General features: G+C 41.5%; 1 long non-coding RNA gene across 1 annotated transcript in view; it reads left to right on the plus strand.

Moving 5' to 3' along the window:
* The window catches only part of LOC138105927 (uncharacterized), a 31,837-nt gene extending 16,056 nt beyond the window's left edge, over positions 1-15,781 (plus strand). Inside the window, exons 2-3 of the long non-coding RNA XR_011148801.1 lie at positions 12,524-12,684; positions 13,728-15,781. This is a non-coding gene — a long non-coding RNA (uncharacterized lncRNA). The remainder of the gene's footprint in view (positions 1-12,523; positions 12,685-13,727) is intronic.
* Positions 15,782-17,869: the final 2,088 nt, after the last annotated feature.

The following is a 17,869-nucleotide window of genomic DNA, read 5'->3' on the forward strand; positions in this document are numbered from 1 at the left end:
AAATAGTGTGAAATTTAAGGGGACATATTTGATTCCAAGCAAGTCTGCCAGCAAGTTCTAGTCATTTATTGCAGCGTGATGTACCTGGTTCACTCATGTAGTCCTACAGCTTTAAGTAACTGTAACTTCATTGATTTCAGAGGAATCTCGGGAGTAAAAGGGGAAAATTGGTGTGACACAACAGTGATTCAGCTTTAATGTATTTCCTCGTTCTTCCACAGGTATTTATTATCCTTTAAGAGACATCCACTTTAAATCTTTCTTATTACTTGAAAAACAGTCTCCTAGGATATGAACAAAACCAATAGCAGAAGGGTCTCTGGGGATCTAATCTACAAAATGACAATTAGACAAGATCTGAAACTCGGGCTTGAGCGTAACAGCGATTGAGGGTATTATCATTTCTTTAAACTATTGAAGAAAAACTTAAAGTAGAGATCCATTTTGTCAGAAAAACATGGTTTGTCTTGCATAGCTTTATGAGAGTTGTTGAATAAATATGGCTTGTACCTGGTTATTCATCAGCATGTACTACTTCACTCCTAGGAAGTCCTGTCAGTGAAAACCTTCTACTGTGAACTAAACCTCAACCCACAATTCCAGCTATTTTTTTCTTTTAATCTGCCCTTAAATATTTTGCACCTTGCTCCCTGCCTTTCTGTGCAAATTAAACTAATACTTAATAGGCTTTTCCATACACTCTGTAATGCTCTTAATTTTCCAGTGCTTTATGAGTGACTCCAGTGCTGTGAAGTTAGATCCCAATCCATGTTGTTTTGTGGATGATCATACCAGTTTTAATGGCCTGTGTGTTTGTTTTATGTTTTAAATGCATGTGCAATGCCTTTGGGGGAAAGAAACTCATACAGATAGCTCAGTCTAGGAGATTGTGTTCATGTTCATGATGGCAACCATAATGATTTGGATTATAGCAGAAAAAGAGTTTGAAGCTTGCCTTCTGGTTAGAGAGGAAAAATTGAACCTTATACCATTGACCACATTTAGGTACCCCTTATCGGGTTTTCTCCACTTCCCCAAGACATGCTAGCATCTGACAAAGCTGCTTCTATACTTTATCCATCTGACAGAGGTGGATTTAAATTAAAAAAAAATCTACATCATGACTGAACAGTTTGATACGAGCCATTTTAAAAAAGTATATTTTGGGACTCACTACAGTTAGGTTACAGGCTGCTTTTTTTTAAAGTAAATTTGTCACTTACTATGCATTCGTATCAGGCATGAGGATTTTGTCACTGGAGGAAATCACTTTAAAGGACCAGACCAAATCCCTCACATTGGTGAAGTATCTGTAATTCCTGATCTCCCTCGCATGACTGATTTCTGCAGGAGTGACGCTTTTGTGATCCATGCATTAGCAATAACCAGCTACAGCTACAGTAATTAAACTGTTTAAATCTACCATCCTATATAGATCCACTTTGATTGCTTGCTTTCTTATTGTTCTTGTTACTGGACTTCAGAAATTAACACTTTGGTAGGTGCTGGAAAAGCCCTCTTCCTGCTGTAAAATGAACCTCATTAGAAAACCAGCCATTTTTTGGCATTGAGTTTGCATTAATACAGTAATGGTATTTATACTTTCAATCACTGCATATTGCAAAGTGTGATGCCAATTCAAGCAGAGTTGTTATTTAGTACTATTTTGGCAGGAAGTTTTCATTAGTTCATTGGGTTTAACAGAATTAGAGAGCTTCTTTGAGAAAAAAAGCATGAAGCATCTTATGGTGGGTAATACACACTGGTAGATGACTGGTTGTTCCAAGCTGTGCCTTCATTGTCTGACCAGTAAAGGCAGTTGCTTCTTCTGGAAGAATATGGACTTGTGACATAGGACATTTCTGTTGAAGCCGGCACTCAAGATTTTGTAGGACAGATCTGTCCTGTCAGAAGCCAAATTGAAAATTGTTGTACTCCTTTACAGGTGCGGCAGATTTGCAGATCATCTTCACCTCTAGAGGAGAAATGAAGTGCTCAGTCTCCAATATGTTTGTTTACAAAAGACACAGGTCTTATCTTTCTGAGTCGTTCGCAGGAATGTGAAAGCTTAAAACTCACTTTTTTTCTTTGTTCCCAAACCCTGAGCTTTTCACCTGGGAAACCCTTCTAGGTCAAAGCTCCTCCTCTGAGACCATATGACCTTTAAAGGTGGGCTTGAACCTTTTTTATGCAGCTGCTCTGCAATACAAATGAACCTCAAAGCTTTAGCAGCCAGACAAAGAAGAGGTCTTTAACCCACACAGTCTCTGTAAGGGGGGTCATTTATGCTTAAATGACCCCTAATGGGCAAGTGATGAGTACTGTTCAGCACAACAATATTAATGGGCAGGCAGGAGCACAGAGCAAGGGGTAAGATGGATGTTTGCATGATTCCATACCTTACAAAGCAAAAAGGGGTGGGCAAACTTACCTACTCCTTTCCCAAAGGACAGCCAACAGCATCTGAGTATTTCAAAAGCAATGCTGCTTTTGTCAATTTATTTCAATGAAATGAAAAGATTTCTAAATTCACATTTAATTAGGTAAGTTTAGATTTATTTGGATTGTATAGTTCGGCTGATATGAAGGTGAGGAGAAGTAGAAAATTTACTTTATTTCCAATGATCGGATGTCCATTTCCATGGAAACAGAAATGGAAGCAGGAACCAAACATAAGCAGTCACAGCCCTGGTTAATTGCCCATGGCTGCTTTCTGTTTCCACTTCTATAGTGCTGAACTCTATGTTTCCTACTGACCCCGTTACTACAAAACAATGTGTGTGAGAGGGACTGATGAGGGAAGACTGGGCACAAGAAAGGTGATTTTTCCCCATAAGAGGGGAAAAATCTGAGAGGCAGATGCAGGCTCTCCAGGCTGACCAGCAAAGAAATTTCCTTTACAATTTGTTTTACTTGACTAGAAAAAAAATGAGTAATATCAGCAAAACTAATTTCAATTAAGTTATTGCTATGAACTTGGTGATGTAACAACACTTAATGACAACCAGTGTAAATCTGGAGTTGCTCCACAGAAGTTGATGGCAGTCTAACAGGAATTAAGAACAGACACTTCCTTTAGTGAAAAAAGCAAAAAAATATTAATGGAGAGCAAAAAAAATAATGAATAGAAAGTGTGCTTCTGTGGCTGCTGGGGCAGTGACCAAACTAGTATAAGGAGTCAGATTTTCTCAATTTGGCAAGCTCTGATACATGTATGATGCAACAGACTTCTGCAGGTAGGCCACCTTATTCAAAGATAAAATAAGAATTGCGTATGGAAAACAAACTACAAGCAAATCTATTTCTAGGCTGAAGAACTGTTTTATTTGTTCATTAAAGTAATTGAACACCTCTGCACTCTCAAATTTGGCCTAAAACCAGGAGCAGAAAAGAACATTAAAAACAATACTCCCTGTTCTTGTTGTTTCCAAAACCAGATTCTCCAGCAGGAAGAAATGATCCCCAGAGGTTCAGCTTCATGGAAACCCAACCAGATCTTAAGCCTTTTGAGGTTTACTCATCTCTTGTAATCATGCTGGCATCTGTCCTGTAACAGATTTCTTGCTGATATAGAACAGCTCGTTCTAACCTAACTGAGCTATAAACTAACCAAAGACTGCTGTTTGGAAGGGTTTAAAGAGGATTGCGTCAAAAAAGATGTTTGGTGGGGGTTTTTTCCCAAAGGTTTTGTGGGCAAAATACTGAAAATAATCTAGCATGTATTTCAGTATGGAAAATAAAGGTGGAAACATGAAGGGGAAAAAAATAAAAGACATGTTATGAGGTCCTTAGGCTTTGAGACAAGGTAGACTCCAAGCACAGCAGCTGCTTCTCCCAGTCTCACATCCCACCACTATTCAGTGACAGTCTGCAACACTCCATGATGGCCACGTGAGCACTCCTTGTGCTGTTCTCCCTTTCTGCAATGCCCTTCTGCGTAGACACCGCCTTCCTTTGCATGTTAAACTTTGATCTGCCTAACTTTGCCCACCAAATCAGCGGTTAAGTATTGGAACAAACTTCCCAGGGATGTGATGGAATCTCTGGAAGTGTTCAAGAAATGACTGGACGTGGTACTTAGTGCTATAGTTTAGTTGAAGTGATGGTGTTTGGTCAAAGGTTAGACTCTATGATCTTGGAGGTCTTTTCCAACCTTAATGATTTTATGATTCCATGAGAATACCCCAACAGCAAGCATCAAGCATCAGAAGAACAACTGTCAGAGAAGTACAAACTTTTACAAACACTATTCTATCAGGATGCACTGTGGTATTGAAATGCACTGGAATTTTCTTCCTCAAATTAATCTTCCCCTCCATTTTAACACTGCCTGGGATATCATGGAAAGGAAGTGGTGATTTTAAACTGGGCAATTTGTTCATAGCTTTTGGAAGAGCTTTCCTGATTGTCTAAATGTATATCGCTTGATAGATTGAGTGAGAATTGTTTCAGGTGTGTAGAGTCAAAAGATCAGGTGAAAGTGGTGAGGGATGTCTGACTGCAGCTGGAGTGTGGACAGGACAGATGGCTGTCAAGGAAGGAGGGAAACCTGGGGAATTCTAATGATGAGAAGCTCTGGGCTGCAGAAAAGCTAAGGTTCCTGGGAGATTTAGCAATCAGCCTCCATGGAACCAGTGCAGGACATTCTCGCACATACAAGTGCATTTTAAGGTACAGCATAGCCTTACAATCTGTGTCACATGTGCGAATTTAAAAGTTGGGGCAAAAATGTCCACTCCAAAGCAGTGCATGTATTTTGAAATCACACTGAGTAGACTCTGACTGAGGAAAAGAACACTGGTTTTGCTGTTCCATTGTTTCCCAAATCTCCAGCTTCAAATCATTAATTAGCTCTGACTAAAAGTCTGTATTTATAGAAAAGAAAATCATATTGAAAAACATAGATCTCTGTGAGCCAGCAATCTCAATCTCCATTTTCTTGCACCTTTTATTGCCATGTTGACTCGGTGGTGGTTTATCACCTTTTTGCACAAATGTAAAAGGCTGTTCATGGCATAAGGGAAAGTCAGGCTTAGTAAATAACTGTGTTCTGTGCTAAACTTCGCAGCAGAGAAATCAGTTGCATATGGTTTCTGTAGATTTTGACTACCCACATACTAGTGGTGACCCTAGGTAGAGCGCAGTAAAGATGGGCTCTGAACAAGTTATGGCAGTCACATTCCCATCAACGCTGAGATGGAGATACGGATTGTGCTCTGTGCAGCACATGCTCCCTGCATCTGACACTTTGTCAGATAGTCAACCTTTTTTTTGCCTATGTCTTTGCTCAGCAGACACATTCACAAATCAGCACTCCAAAGCAAGGGCAAGGGATGCCTTCACTGCAGTCAGACGTCTGTTGCACTTCAAGTGTCAGGCCCCATGGTTGTAGCTTTGGGGTTGTATTATGCGTAGAACAGATCAGGCTGTGCTGCCTGTGCAGTCCTTCCTTACATTTGGTATGGTATTGCAGATGACAGTCAGCTTAGTCATAATCACTGCTTCACCCTCACATGCTCACATGTTGATAAAGACGCAAATTCTGAGATGTTTTATTAAAAAAGAAAAAAGGACTACCAAACATTAGAGCTTTCCATGGGAAATTGTATGTCACATCTGTTATCTGATGAAGAAAGCCCAGTGAGGTCTGTAATCTGATTGAGTTTCTGTGAATGGCACACACAAACCCCCCCCCCCCAAACATGTATGGAGGTTTCTTGTGTGTGGGAAGATACAACCTAGAGATTTACTTGACTTCATACATACTCATCAGATATTAGAATCCTAAAATACCTTGTGTCTTAGTGGCCAAGCAGTTAAGATCTTATTGAACTTTAGACTGTAATACTCAAACAAAAAGTAAGAGGCCATATTGAATGAGTCTGTTTTTTTCACTTTTTCATAGTAGATACTTCAGCTTTGTTCTGTCATATTAAAGGACAGGAAGACTTCCAGAGCAGCAGAGCTCCCAAAACAGAGAGTGACTTGATTTCAAAGTGAAGAGCAGGTAGCTGCCAGTACAAGAGCCTGCAGGTTAATTGGGTATCCTGACCCAGACAAAACTCAAAAGAGAGAGCAGTACAATTCTTTCATTTTGTACATGAAAAATTGCTGTTTGTGTTGCACAGAGTTCAGTTTAATCAGCCCTGTGAGCCACTGTCGTATCATGAAGTGGATCACCCCTTCCCAGGAAGGAGGAGGAGAACTATAGAGGAGACCCAGGAGAATTAAAAGATGGTAACTTTAAAAAAAAATGTGAAGTTAGTGATTTTGAAAGGCACCAGATTAGCAGCACAGGAAATGGCCTCCTTTATTTAATCATACCTAAGTGCTTTGAGATAGATTCTTACTCCTTTTATCTTGATGAGTAGCACATCTCCACGATGGGCACAGCATCTGCTGGGGCAGCTGTGCAGGAGAGATAGGGGTCAAGCCTTAGGTAAAGCCATGCAGGCCTGTCAGCAGCAGGAAGCGGATAAGCGCAGCGTTGTTCCTCTGCCACTGTTTCCCCTATCTACACATCTCGAGGTCAGCCTAGGGAAAAAAGCTGCAAAGGAATAAAGGTGTTTTATGTGGTGTGCTGTAGCAGATTTGCAGATGAAGAGCTAAAATAAACTGAGACTTAGAGCTAACTAAACACTTTGAGATGAACACTGATGGGTCTTCCTTTGGACTAGGCAGTTTCAGAGGACTGTGAAAAATAGATATAGGAGGTGCCATAAATATGGCCCATGCTGTACCTTATGCACCTGCTATCTGTGTAGCCATCTTGTGGACAGTCTGAGACCAAGTGCCTACCTGATACTTGAATCTCAGCATCCTTTGGAGGACATATTCCAGCCATGCCCAGAGATGTGCCTACAGACTTGTAGTCTGAAGATATGGTGGGAACTCAAGCTGACACTCAAAATCACTCAGTAGGATCACTGGGATCTGCAGTCAGAGCCTGTAACTTTGGGCATATTTCTGGTAGAGTTAGGTGGTACTGGCACACTCTAAGTGAGATCATTAGCATTTGATTCTGTATCAGAAACCACTGTTAATACACAGAGAACAGCTCAGAAGTGGTGCCAGAGTGAAGGTCAGAATGGTTGTCACCACTGTGACACCCAGACTGAAAGAAGCTTAGATGGGTGTTGGACAGCTGGAAATTACCTGCATTCCTCAATCCCTTGGAGCTTAATTCAGGGACAGTGCGCATCTCTTGATTCCACTGGAGTAAAAATGTTTTCCATTAATAGAGTGGTTTGGGTTGTTTTTTCTATTTTGTTTTCCACAGCTGGGTGAGCATAAGAAAAGAGGGAATAACACTGGGGGATAATAAGTGAGCTGGAGTCCTAGGCTTGCTTTACCATGTCAGGTATATAGGAACACATTTCGATGTAGAGTAATAATCCTTTATCTCCCAGGAGTGGTTAGTGGTTCTTACCTACACATTTTCTTCAAAGGATCTTGCTAATGGATTTGCTTTTGGCAGAAGCTGCTCTGCATTTGGAAATGCATTCATTTGTTCCTTCCCTCTTTCCACCTTGCCTTGTCAGTGTCCCTGTGAACCGCCTCCAGCCCCTGTTCCTGGAGCAGGTCAGAACTTGTCCCTCTCACCTCTCCTCTCACCTCTCCTCCCCCAAGAAGCTTGAGGAGCAGCTGTAAGCATGCTGTTTCAGGTCTGTAGGAGAGTGGATCTCACTTACTGTGTCTATACTCAAGTGTGGATTTTACAAAACAGCAGCAGCTCTGGGCTGTATGTGTCTCTGTGTAGTTAGTCAAGAATAAAGAAAGGGTAGGTGTTTGTGGTTCTTGCTTAGTTTCCTCACCTTTGATGACTATTGGTGGCATTGAAACAAAAACTGGAGATTGTCCCATCTGCTGTTTGTACCAGGTGCCAGATTTGTCAATTCTTGACTGAGATACAAGAAAAAAAGAAAGAGCAGAGTAGATTGGAGGCAGGTCAAACAACTGTATGAAAAAACCCCTGCTATTTGGCCCTATCATAAACAAAAATATCTTTATAAAATTCCCAGCAGTGGCAAGTACTCATCTAAGAATGCATGGCATTCGGATCACATAAATATGCACATCTCTCTGCATCCTATTAGCTGCTGCTAATTCTTTCTCAGCCTATGGGGCTAATGACTAACTCCAGATCAGTAAAATCTTAGTTCCTTGTTGGCATATTTCCTTTATTACAAGTGCTTCTATTCCTGTGGGTATCAAAATTATTCCAACACCCTATTATTAGATCTCATGCCAGCCTAATATATGTGAATTTGCCTTATGGATTTAGTCTGCAGCCTCATTAGCTCTGAGTCAAGTCAGTCTTTTCTCAGATAAGACATTGGATAGACAGGAAACTCTTGGTGCCACATCTTGTTGCAGAACTGGTTTGGTGGCTTGAACATAAAAGTACATGGGAAAGCTCTTCCTTGATATGGACTTTAATCACAGCTGCATCACTAACATTTTGCCACTAATTTTTTATGAATTTTTTAGTCAGAGAAGTTTGGCCCAGGAATTATGTTATGAAATTAGATACAGATTTCCTGGAGATGGGAGATAGAGAAGTGGCCTGAAGAGCATTCCGATCTCAAACCTCAGCAGGATGACTCTTCACAGAGTCGTGACTGATTTATATTATGAGAGACCATCTCCATGAAGGCTTCACAATCAGACCTGGATACACCTACTGGGAGAATCCAAATGGTCCTTCATCTCCAAGAGCCTGAAAAAAATGCAGAATCCTCCTGAAGAGGCAATCCATAAGTAGTAAATGCAAACTTTTATATATTGTGGCAACAGTGGGAAGGCTCGAGAACAGATTTGCTGGCTTCCAAGAATAAGATCTTCTGCTCCAAGGAGGCTCAGGTCCAGGATTTTTATTGGATTGTTTTTCTCCTTCTGAGCCCTGTATTGTGCCTTTCCAGTAGCTCCCCTGATTCCCAGGGTAATCCGAAAGATCAAAAAGAGACAAAGACATGATCATTCTCCAGCTCTGTACTGGCCAAGACAGTTTTGGCTGACAGACTTAGTACAGATGGTCATCAGCCTCTGATCCAGCTCCTGGACTGCCAGGACCTGTTCTCCCAGTCCTGCAGCCAGATACTCTGTGCAGACCTACAGTCACTGCACCTGAGGACACTGCTGTTCCTTGGCTGAGTAGCACTTGGAGACACAGATCCCTACATCTGTAGGGATCCTGACACAGTGTGGAAAAACATGGGAGGGCATATATTTGTCAAAGTGGAGAAAGTTCTCTTTATAGGCAGTACAAAATTGACTGATATGACCTTGCTACCAAAGGTATTTCTCTCTATTTAAAACAATCTGCCTTTGTTCATCTTGGTTTGAACTGATTTGCATATTCCACCTGCTTTTTAAATTATTCTCGGTCTTTTCTGACTGCTCTTGCCCAGTGGCTGGAGACAACATTTTGGCTTTGCATCCGGAATTAATGTTCCCAAGACTTCTAAAATATCTCCTGGAATATTTCTTATGTCACTTGTTTGTTACTTCACTTTGAAATTCATCTTTCTAGAAGCTATCATCTAAACCACAAAGCTGATCTCAACTCTCTCTTCTAGACTTTGTCTGTAAACTTTTATTTTGTAAACTATTCATAAAGTCAGGTGTGACACCAGAAGAAAAGACATCTATAAAAGAATGACAGCATCACACTGATGTCAGGTGACCGGTGACATTCTTTCTTGCAAGACTAACTCAACTTTGCCTGCTTTAGAAATGAACCTAAATCCAAGATTTGGCCAGAAAACTATCAACTGCCACTCCCAAACACAACTTTTTTGACTTCAGTCTGTTTGAAGCTGAAGCAGAACCTGGTTATTTTGGTGCTCTGTCCAACATTTTGGTGACTCCTGTATTGTTTGCTATTTTAGTATAAATTGTGTACTTATAGAAGTCTCCTAAGATTGTGTCTGATTTCTGCACTCTGTATGCTAGGAACACTCACAAACCTGGAGTTTCCATTTCATTCAGTTAGAATGACTACATTTTCCTAGTGCTTACAGAAGACCTGAAACAGCTTCTGAGAATATTATTTCTTCATTTTTACTCAACCATATTTAAAAAGATCCAGGCCTTATGCCAGAATAGAAATTACACTGAGTTGTAAAAAAAACACTTAAGAATTGTGAATCAATTAGCCTCTGCACTTTTGCCTCTTTGATTTCTGTGGAGCCACACCAGAATCAACCCAGTTGGAGGTTTTGACCCTGACTAAGTCTTCAGAGTGACACTTAGTTTTTGCACCACTGTTTCATAGGAAAAAACCATTTCAATTCGTTCACTTTGGTTTATGTTTGCAATTTTCTTGCTCTTTACTCTGCAAAATTTGGCTTATTATATTGAGAATTATGTCACCAAGCAGGAGCCCAAGCTTTGGCTGATGCTTTTGTAAGAACGGTTTCTGCTCTGGTTTCATTAATGGGAGCTGCTGAATAGCTAGTTTGGGTTGCCAGCCATGCTCTGTCAGCTGCTAATAAAGGTGAATTTCATGAAGGGTATGAGGGTTTTTTCTACCAATGGGACCCACTTTGCTTGGTATAAATGAAACCCTTTTGTTCACCAACAGGATTTCCATTGAATCATTTTCCCGTTGAATGCTAAATATCGGAATGGGTGAAATTTGGAAATGGAGTGGATGAATCTTTTTATTTATTGCGAATGAGCCATTACTCATCCGGTGTAATATGTGAGTGCTCCCAAACAGTAGGAGCAGTCACTTAAGATTGGCCTCATTGCAGTGTTTAAAACAGTACAGTGTAAAACAGTACGTGATAGATCTGCCTGTGTTGCAGCAGTGAAATCTTCCCCAAACCCCCATTTCCAGAGGGGGATCTGCACGGCATCCACAGAGCTGGGCTGGGCTGTCAACTGAGCTCCAGTTCTTGAATAAAGATGGCAGAATCTCACAAAGAGGGAAGTGGGGAGGAGGTCTGGGTGATTTTATTGAACATTATGACACGTAAGTGCTGGAATACCAAAGAGCTTGTTACAGCATAGAAAATCCCCTCTGCTAGGAGCTCCATTTGCACTCCAGCGCTATTCCATTGCAGGGCCGATAAAGCAGATTGCTAACAAAAAGGTTATTCAGAGGGTTTCTTTCAATAAACCCAAAGGTAACAAGTATCCACTGAGCAGATGTCATGAGACTGAGCTGCACTCTGGAAAACTGCCGCGATATTTAAAAATAACGCTTTCTTATTAACCTAAGTACAATACTAAAAGTCTTTTAAAATAAAACTTTCCAGATGGCACCTGCATCAGAGATGCTAATAGGATGAATGCCAGTAAGCCCACTAATACTGGAAATGCTCTTAAGAAACAACTACAACTGATTGTACTGGCACAAACAAATAAAAATCTAATTTATGTATTCCTGCAGCTGCATCTCCAGCCAAAGCAGAGGCAGGAGTCAGGACCAATTCACAACTGACTAATGTGGCCCCATTCATTGCAAATTTCTAGCATTTAAGTGTAATTAAGATTTATTGTTTGCTAACTTGCAGGTCAGAAGAGGCACTGCAATATGGATAACTTTTTGTCGACTAGTGAAATGCTTGTTAGGAGGAATTGTCAGTCCTTCCAAGAAGAACATGACAGAAATAAATAACAGAGTTATTCTCATTTCATCTGACTATTGTGATCCCAGCAGGATCAGAAAGGGCTGAATGTACTGGGCAGTAGGGAAATGGACTGTACATGGTGGTGTAGAGTACAGGTAGCTGAGTCCATGGCAGCACAGGATATGGTAGGCACCCTGCAAATGCTGGTTGGTCTTGCTCCAAGCCAGGCTTACCTCCCACCATGAGTTCTATGCCCTTGCTTTTCTGGCCCTTGATGCCTTATAGAGGGATGCAGGAGACACTGCAGAGTTCCTTTCATCTCTTGCTAGTGTGGCCAGGTAAGCAGGGGAATCCACCAGATCCACCAGAGTTTGACACCCTAGAAAGGAGGTGAAAAGGGGATCAGATACTACTACAGCTTGGCTGCAAAGATGATAAGGTCATGCAGAAGAATGTGAGTTAGACCCTCACTGGTTTTTGACTTGTGTCATCAGCAGGTTTAGTTTGTTCATTACCACTCAGTTGGCAAGACTATGTCCTAGGTGGTGACTGGGACCTAAACACATTTGGGGCCAGAATGGAACAGTGAGGGTTAATCTCTTTAGGATTTGCAAAGGACTTTGATTAGTACAGATAGCATAAGTTGAAACTTAAAGTCTGGTTTATGAGAAATAGCCACGGAGTATGAAAAATCACATTCTCATTCTTAGAACAACATTTTATGTTTCTGTGTTCCTTACAACTAAGAATTTTCAAGCACTTTTTTGCATTAATAGCTTGAACTTTTTGACACAACTGTGAATTACCTGCATGTGACTGTCACCACTTGACAGAGAGGTAAATGGAGGCACAGAAGATGCTGAAGTGAATTCCCTTTTTTTATGTGCATCTTAAGCAGTTATCTGTGCAAAGAGAAGACAAATGTTATCATGTTGCTTTTTCAGACTGTCCAGCACTTGGAGATGTGGAGGCATGGAGATGTAATGAAGGAGTTTCGGTGCAAGGAATGAAGCTGGTTTGCCTCAGGTATCACGGGAACAGCAGAGTAAAGCTGCAAGCAAAGCTTAGCTTTCCTTTGCTTCTGCTGCCAAGCTTGATCACTAGGGTAAGACTGACTTGAGTCTTTTGTAGTCATTTACATCCCTGAAAAGCCAAGAAAACTCTACCAAATCAGTGTTTGTATACCTCCACTCTCTTAATTCTACTCATTCTTTCTTTCACCTGAGTCCAAACTGCTGAGGAGGGACACAGGACAGGGATAAGGAAAGCTGTGCGGATCCACTTAATTTACCCAGCAGTGCCAGCACTGTTAACAAAACTGGCTGTCATACATCCTGGCATCAAAGGATGGAGCAGGAACATATCTGAATGTAATAATCACTTTGAGTAACTTCAGCAAATAATGAAGGGCTGACTAATACCAGGAGCCTCTTCTACAGCTCATTTACTGTGTGAGCTGGTTCTGAGACACGCTCAGCAGACGAGAATGCACATCAAATGTTTTGATCTATGGAAGAACATTTTTCCTAATATTTTTTCAAAGATTTTTTTCCTCAACTTTGTAATGTGACTCTGAAGACAGTGATGCCATATTTTTAAAGGAGACACTCTGTGTGTATTTTTTAAGACCTTTTTCGAAGGGGGACAAAGGGTTGCATATTTTTTAACTCCAAAACCCAGATGTTCTTTAACAGAGAAAAATAGAATAACATACATTAATAGCTTGGAAAACAATGGCAATATTTAATTAACCTTTAGAAATGGCTAATCTGTGAATCTGCACGTGTCAGCTCATCTTTAGAACAGAGTGACTGTGTGTGCCTTTGCCAAAATCAACATGCTTGTTCGGTGGATTTCTTCCACTGGGGATTCACATGAAGAACAAAAAAAGGAAAAAAAAGAAAGAAAAAATAAATTTTTTTTCAGTTGTTTGACTTGAAGCATTCATGTGATCCAGATGACCTCGTCAGGGTTGATGTAGCCTGGTGTGCCACAGATCCAAGATCTGCATGTTCAAGGCTTGGCTCTTAGCCGTTAGTCGTTGGACCAGACAGTCTGCAGGTCTTGTGGGACCATTAAAAGCTTTAGTTTAGCAGTGGGACTGTTACCTCTTCATCACTGACTTTCTCTCTCTCTCCCCCTCTTTAGCTTGGCTGCTATCAACGCTTCTCCTCAGCAGATCCTCTACCTGCCAAATCCTCTCCTTTTTAAATCCTTTAAGTAGGAATACAGACCATGGGAGAAAAAAAGGGGTCCTTGAACTTCAGGCTCCTTTCAGAGCCCCCCATTTCCCTTTTCCCATCTGACAGGAGTCCCACGCTAAAAGGGATGGGCTGTATCCCTCCTCCAGCTGGCTCCAAGGGCTGCATGGTGCAAGGCAGCTCGCAGAGTTTCTCAGCATGCAGGAGAGGTATCTGAAGCATAAGGCTCGTGGTGCATACGGGAGGAGTGGCAAGTACACCAGAAGGTGAAGAGATGGCTGGAAGCAACACTAATGCCCCTCCATCTGGAAAGATGAGTGCTGTTTAGTACGTCTGGAAAGCATTATTTCTGCAAATAGCTCAACCTCTTTCAGCTTAGAGGCAGGGATCCCAGCCTGCTGCCAAGCTTAGATCTCCCTGATGGCAATGTGGTAGGGGAGATGGTGAACAAGTGTACTAATGGCATAAAGCAGGAAAAAACAGCATCCAATACATCAGCTTAAGGTACATCAGGCATCTGCCCTTCTCCCAGAAGGCTGCCTGCGACTTCAGATTGCATTAAGACACGCTTGCGTTTTATATCACAGGATCAACCCATATGATAAAAGTTTAATTGGGTGGGTGTGAAGGGGAATTTAGAAGTCACTCAACTGACTGCTCCCAGTGATTTAGCTTCACAAGGGAGATATGGGAAAGCATAAGCTCAAATCTACTAGTGTCCCTGAATTTTTGTTTGAACTGTAGCTCTGCAAAGATCTAGCTTTACATGAAGCTCATCTGAAAACACTGAGGTGTGCTGTTTCATGTAGTTTCAGAACAAATGCCTGACCCGAGTTTGATTTCAATTCAGACACCAGAGGGGATCTCTCAGCAAATCTCATCAGGCCTTTTGCTTTGTAGCAAAATATAAGTCAGTAATAGGACTTGTCTCTAAATATTTTTTAATGGATAGAGATCCAGGTGCAAGTTCCAATATAATACCTGCTTAGCTTTTAACCATATTAAGTCAACAGCCTAAGCATCTATCAGAAATGTACTTCTCATGTGAATTTCAAGCAGGACAATTTCCAAACTCCTTCTCATCAGTGTACAGCCTGTTTCCTAATGATATATATTCATGATCAATGTGGGATGCTGTGCGTGGTAATGAACAAGTTGTAATGCAGCTGATGTGTGAGGGTCTTGTGCGTATTCTCATGGGTCACTGTTGACCAGCCATCTGATGTGTGCCAAGTTGGGATGAGATACATGGTGTGCAGAGCTCAAGGAGGATTTCTGGAAAATGTTGCTTTGGTTTATTTACAGCAGATTTTTTTTGTTTGTTTGTTTCTTTTTCCCATGAAATTCAATAAATACTCTCATTTGAAAATATAAGTTCAAAATGTATTTTAAAACTTTCTTGGATTGGACTCCAGACCCTGAAATACATTTTTGGAAAAGCAGGCTGTTCTCAGACTTCTAAAATAAAGGCACAAACCCCACTTTTTAGGCAGTTGCAGGAGAATTTTGTCACAGTTAGGATGGGTTTGTGCATCTTTTCACAGATTTGTGGATGTTTGCCTCAAAATTTTCTTTATGGTGCTTCTTTCCACATCCGTCTTCTGTTCTGAATGTCAGCCTGTTCTAAAATATTTGTTGAATTTTGTGCAACTTGAAGGACTCCCTATAGCTCCTATGCTTAAGTGTATGGAAGACTTCACAGGTCAGGGCTGATATTTGTTTCCTTTTTAAAGGCTACAAAATGAGTTTAAAAATTGTCTGTGGTGGTTTAAGATAACTACAGATGCAAACTTGTGTATTCACTGGTAGTGTATCATAGTTCTTAGTGTAAGAAATCAAAATGCAAGGAATTAATTTTTTAACAATAGCGACAAAATAAACTTAGTAAGCCGATTTTCCTTGCTTTAAAAAAAGGACTTTACTTTTTCTTGTGACATTCCCTAGGTGTTTTCCACAGTTTTCACCAACATTGTTTAAAGCTATTTGCTTGTCAATTTTTTTTTCTTGGCTAAAAAGTAAAGATGCCCATAAGGATTTGCTTTTTCTCCAGCTATTTTTTTTTTTTTTTTTTTTAAGCTGTACAAAGTAAGAACTTTGAGACCATTCTGGTGAAATGTGATAGAAATTTTCCAATAATAAAAAAAAAAAAAAAAAATGACTGATGCATTTTGTGAAGAATTGGTTTTGGATAAAAAGGGTTCTTTTCAAGTGAAAAGGCATGTCGTGCAAAAAATTCAATTAGTTCTAGTTTCAAGATCCCTATGGGCCATATCCTGAATAGTTATTGAGACAAAGCTCCCATTGAAGTCATTGGGCATACTTCCTGATTAAAGCCTTCAGGACTAGGTCAACTGGGAGTTTTGCCTGAGTAAGCACTTCAGGATTTGAGTGTAAACACAGCCATTGGGGAATAAATGGGTTAATACGGCAGCCTAATACATTCTCTGCATTTATAAGTTCTGCTTTACATAAGGGACATGGGTCCCTCTTTCTCCTCATGAGGATGGCAGACATTTTATTTTCCATAGCACACTGTGCTGGTGCCCTTTACTTCACGTCATCGAAGTGGTGTGGTCTGGTCTGGCAGTGTTTTCCCGCTGCCCTGCATCTCTCCCCTCTGAGAACGAACCCCCCATGTCAGTGTAAAGGCCAAACCACTTTTTTAATACAGTACTGAGGGAGGAATTCCCCTGCCCCCTCCCAGCCAAGCCTGTTCCCTCATCCAGGCTGAGTTAGTCATGTCTGACTTCTCCTATTCACATTATGGCTACCCTTGTTGCTTTTTGGGTTTTGTTTTGCTTCCTTACTGTTGTTGTTTTTCAGCCAAAGCTGTCATTTATCATGAGAACAAGAGCAGCCATGTGTTGATTTTTCTGGATTCCTTTTGGACAGTGTCCCAGTGCTAATGAAGGCCCTTCCAAAGTGCTAAAGAGCTGGTGCCAAAATCAGTTACAGTGAAAACAATAGGGGAGTGGTGCACAGACAGCACATCTAGTGTGTGTGTGCGTGCATGCGTGTGTGAGCGGAGGGAGCACTTACAATTGTGATTTCGGTCCCCCTCCCTTAAGGATAATAAATTTGACTGAACTAAGGGGCTCGGATTCACATTTGCTCAGAGTCTGGGGCACATTAGAAATAAAAGCCAGTGGAAAAATAGATGGTAGATGTTCACACATTATGTCCTGGCTGGTCTGGATAATAACACAAAAATCAATGTTGTACGTCAGCTGTGACAATGATGATGAAGCTTCTGTGAGAGTTATAGGACCTTGAAATTCAGGGCTTTATCTCTGCCTGTGGGCCATTTATCTAAAAACTTTTTTTTTAAGGGCTCCTGAAAATGCCTTTTTTTTTTTTTTTTTCTTTTCTAAATGCTCTTTTAAAAACCAGAACTATTCTGCTTCTCAGACTTTATAAGCTGTTACATTGACAGTGCATAGTAGGTCTTACAACACCAAGCAGCAGTCACTGCGTGCTATACTGTTAATTTGCAGGGTGGTGATGGAAACACACTTTTCCACGAAGGCGAGTGAAACAGGCACAGGAACACGCAGAAGGTGCGCGAATCTCGGCAATCTTCCTGCGGAACTGCCGTCCAAACATGAATTCCAGGCTAAAGACAGGCAGCTACCGTGCGGGTGCTGGGACTTTTGAGTATTTTCGCCTCGTGGGAAGCGCACAGTCACCGCTTTTTCCTGTTATTATTCATCTCGGAGAATTTATGTATTTTATGAATCAAAGGACTGGGCAGTTTTGCAGCTCCCCCCTTCCCCCCAGCGCGTTCCCCAGCCCGGTTTCTGGCCTTGTGCTCCATCTGCCGGCTGCCGCCCCGCTTTCTGCCCGGAGCAGCGGGCTTGGGGTGCGGGCACAGGGCGGGGGAAGCGACCCGGCCCCGCTCCGGGCCATCCGCTGCCACCGGCACCAGGGACCCGCGTCCCCCGGCCCGGCCCTGGCGCTGCCCCTCGGCCGCCGAGGGCTCTGCCGAGCACACGGCAGACAAAAACATGCACTGGAGAGTCCATACACACACACGTACACATCTATGTGTATATGTATATTCATATCTCTTGCACCTGACGGGGATCCAGC

This window comes from Aphelocoma coerulescens, chromosome 2, assembly GCF_041296385.1.
Source record: "Aphelocoma coerulescens isolate FSJ_1873_10779 chromosome 2, UR_Acoe_1.0, whole genome shotgun sequence".
Taxonomy (NCBI): Eukaryota; Metazoa; Chordata; class Aves; order Passeriformes; family Corvidae; genus Aphelocoma; species Aphelocoma coerulescens.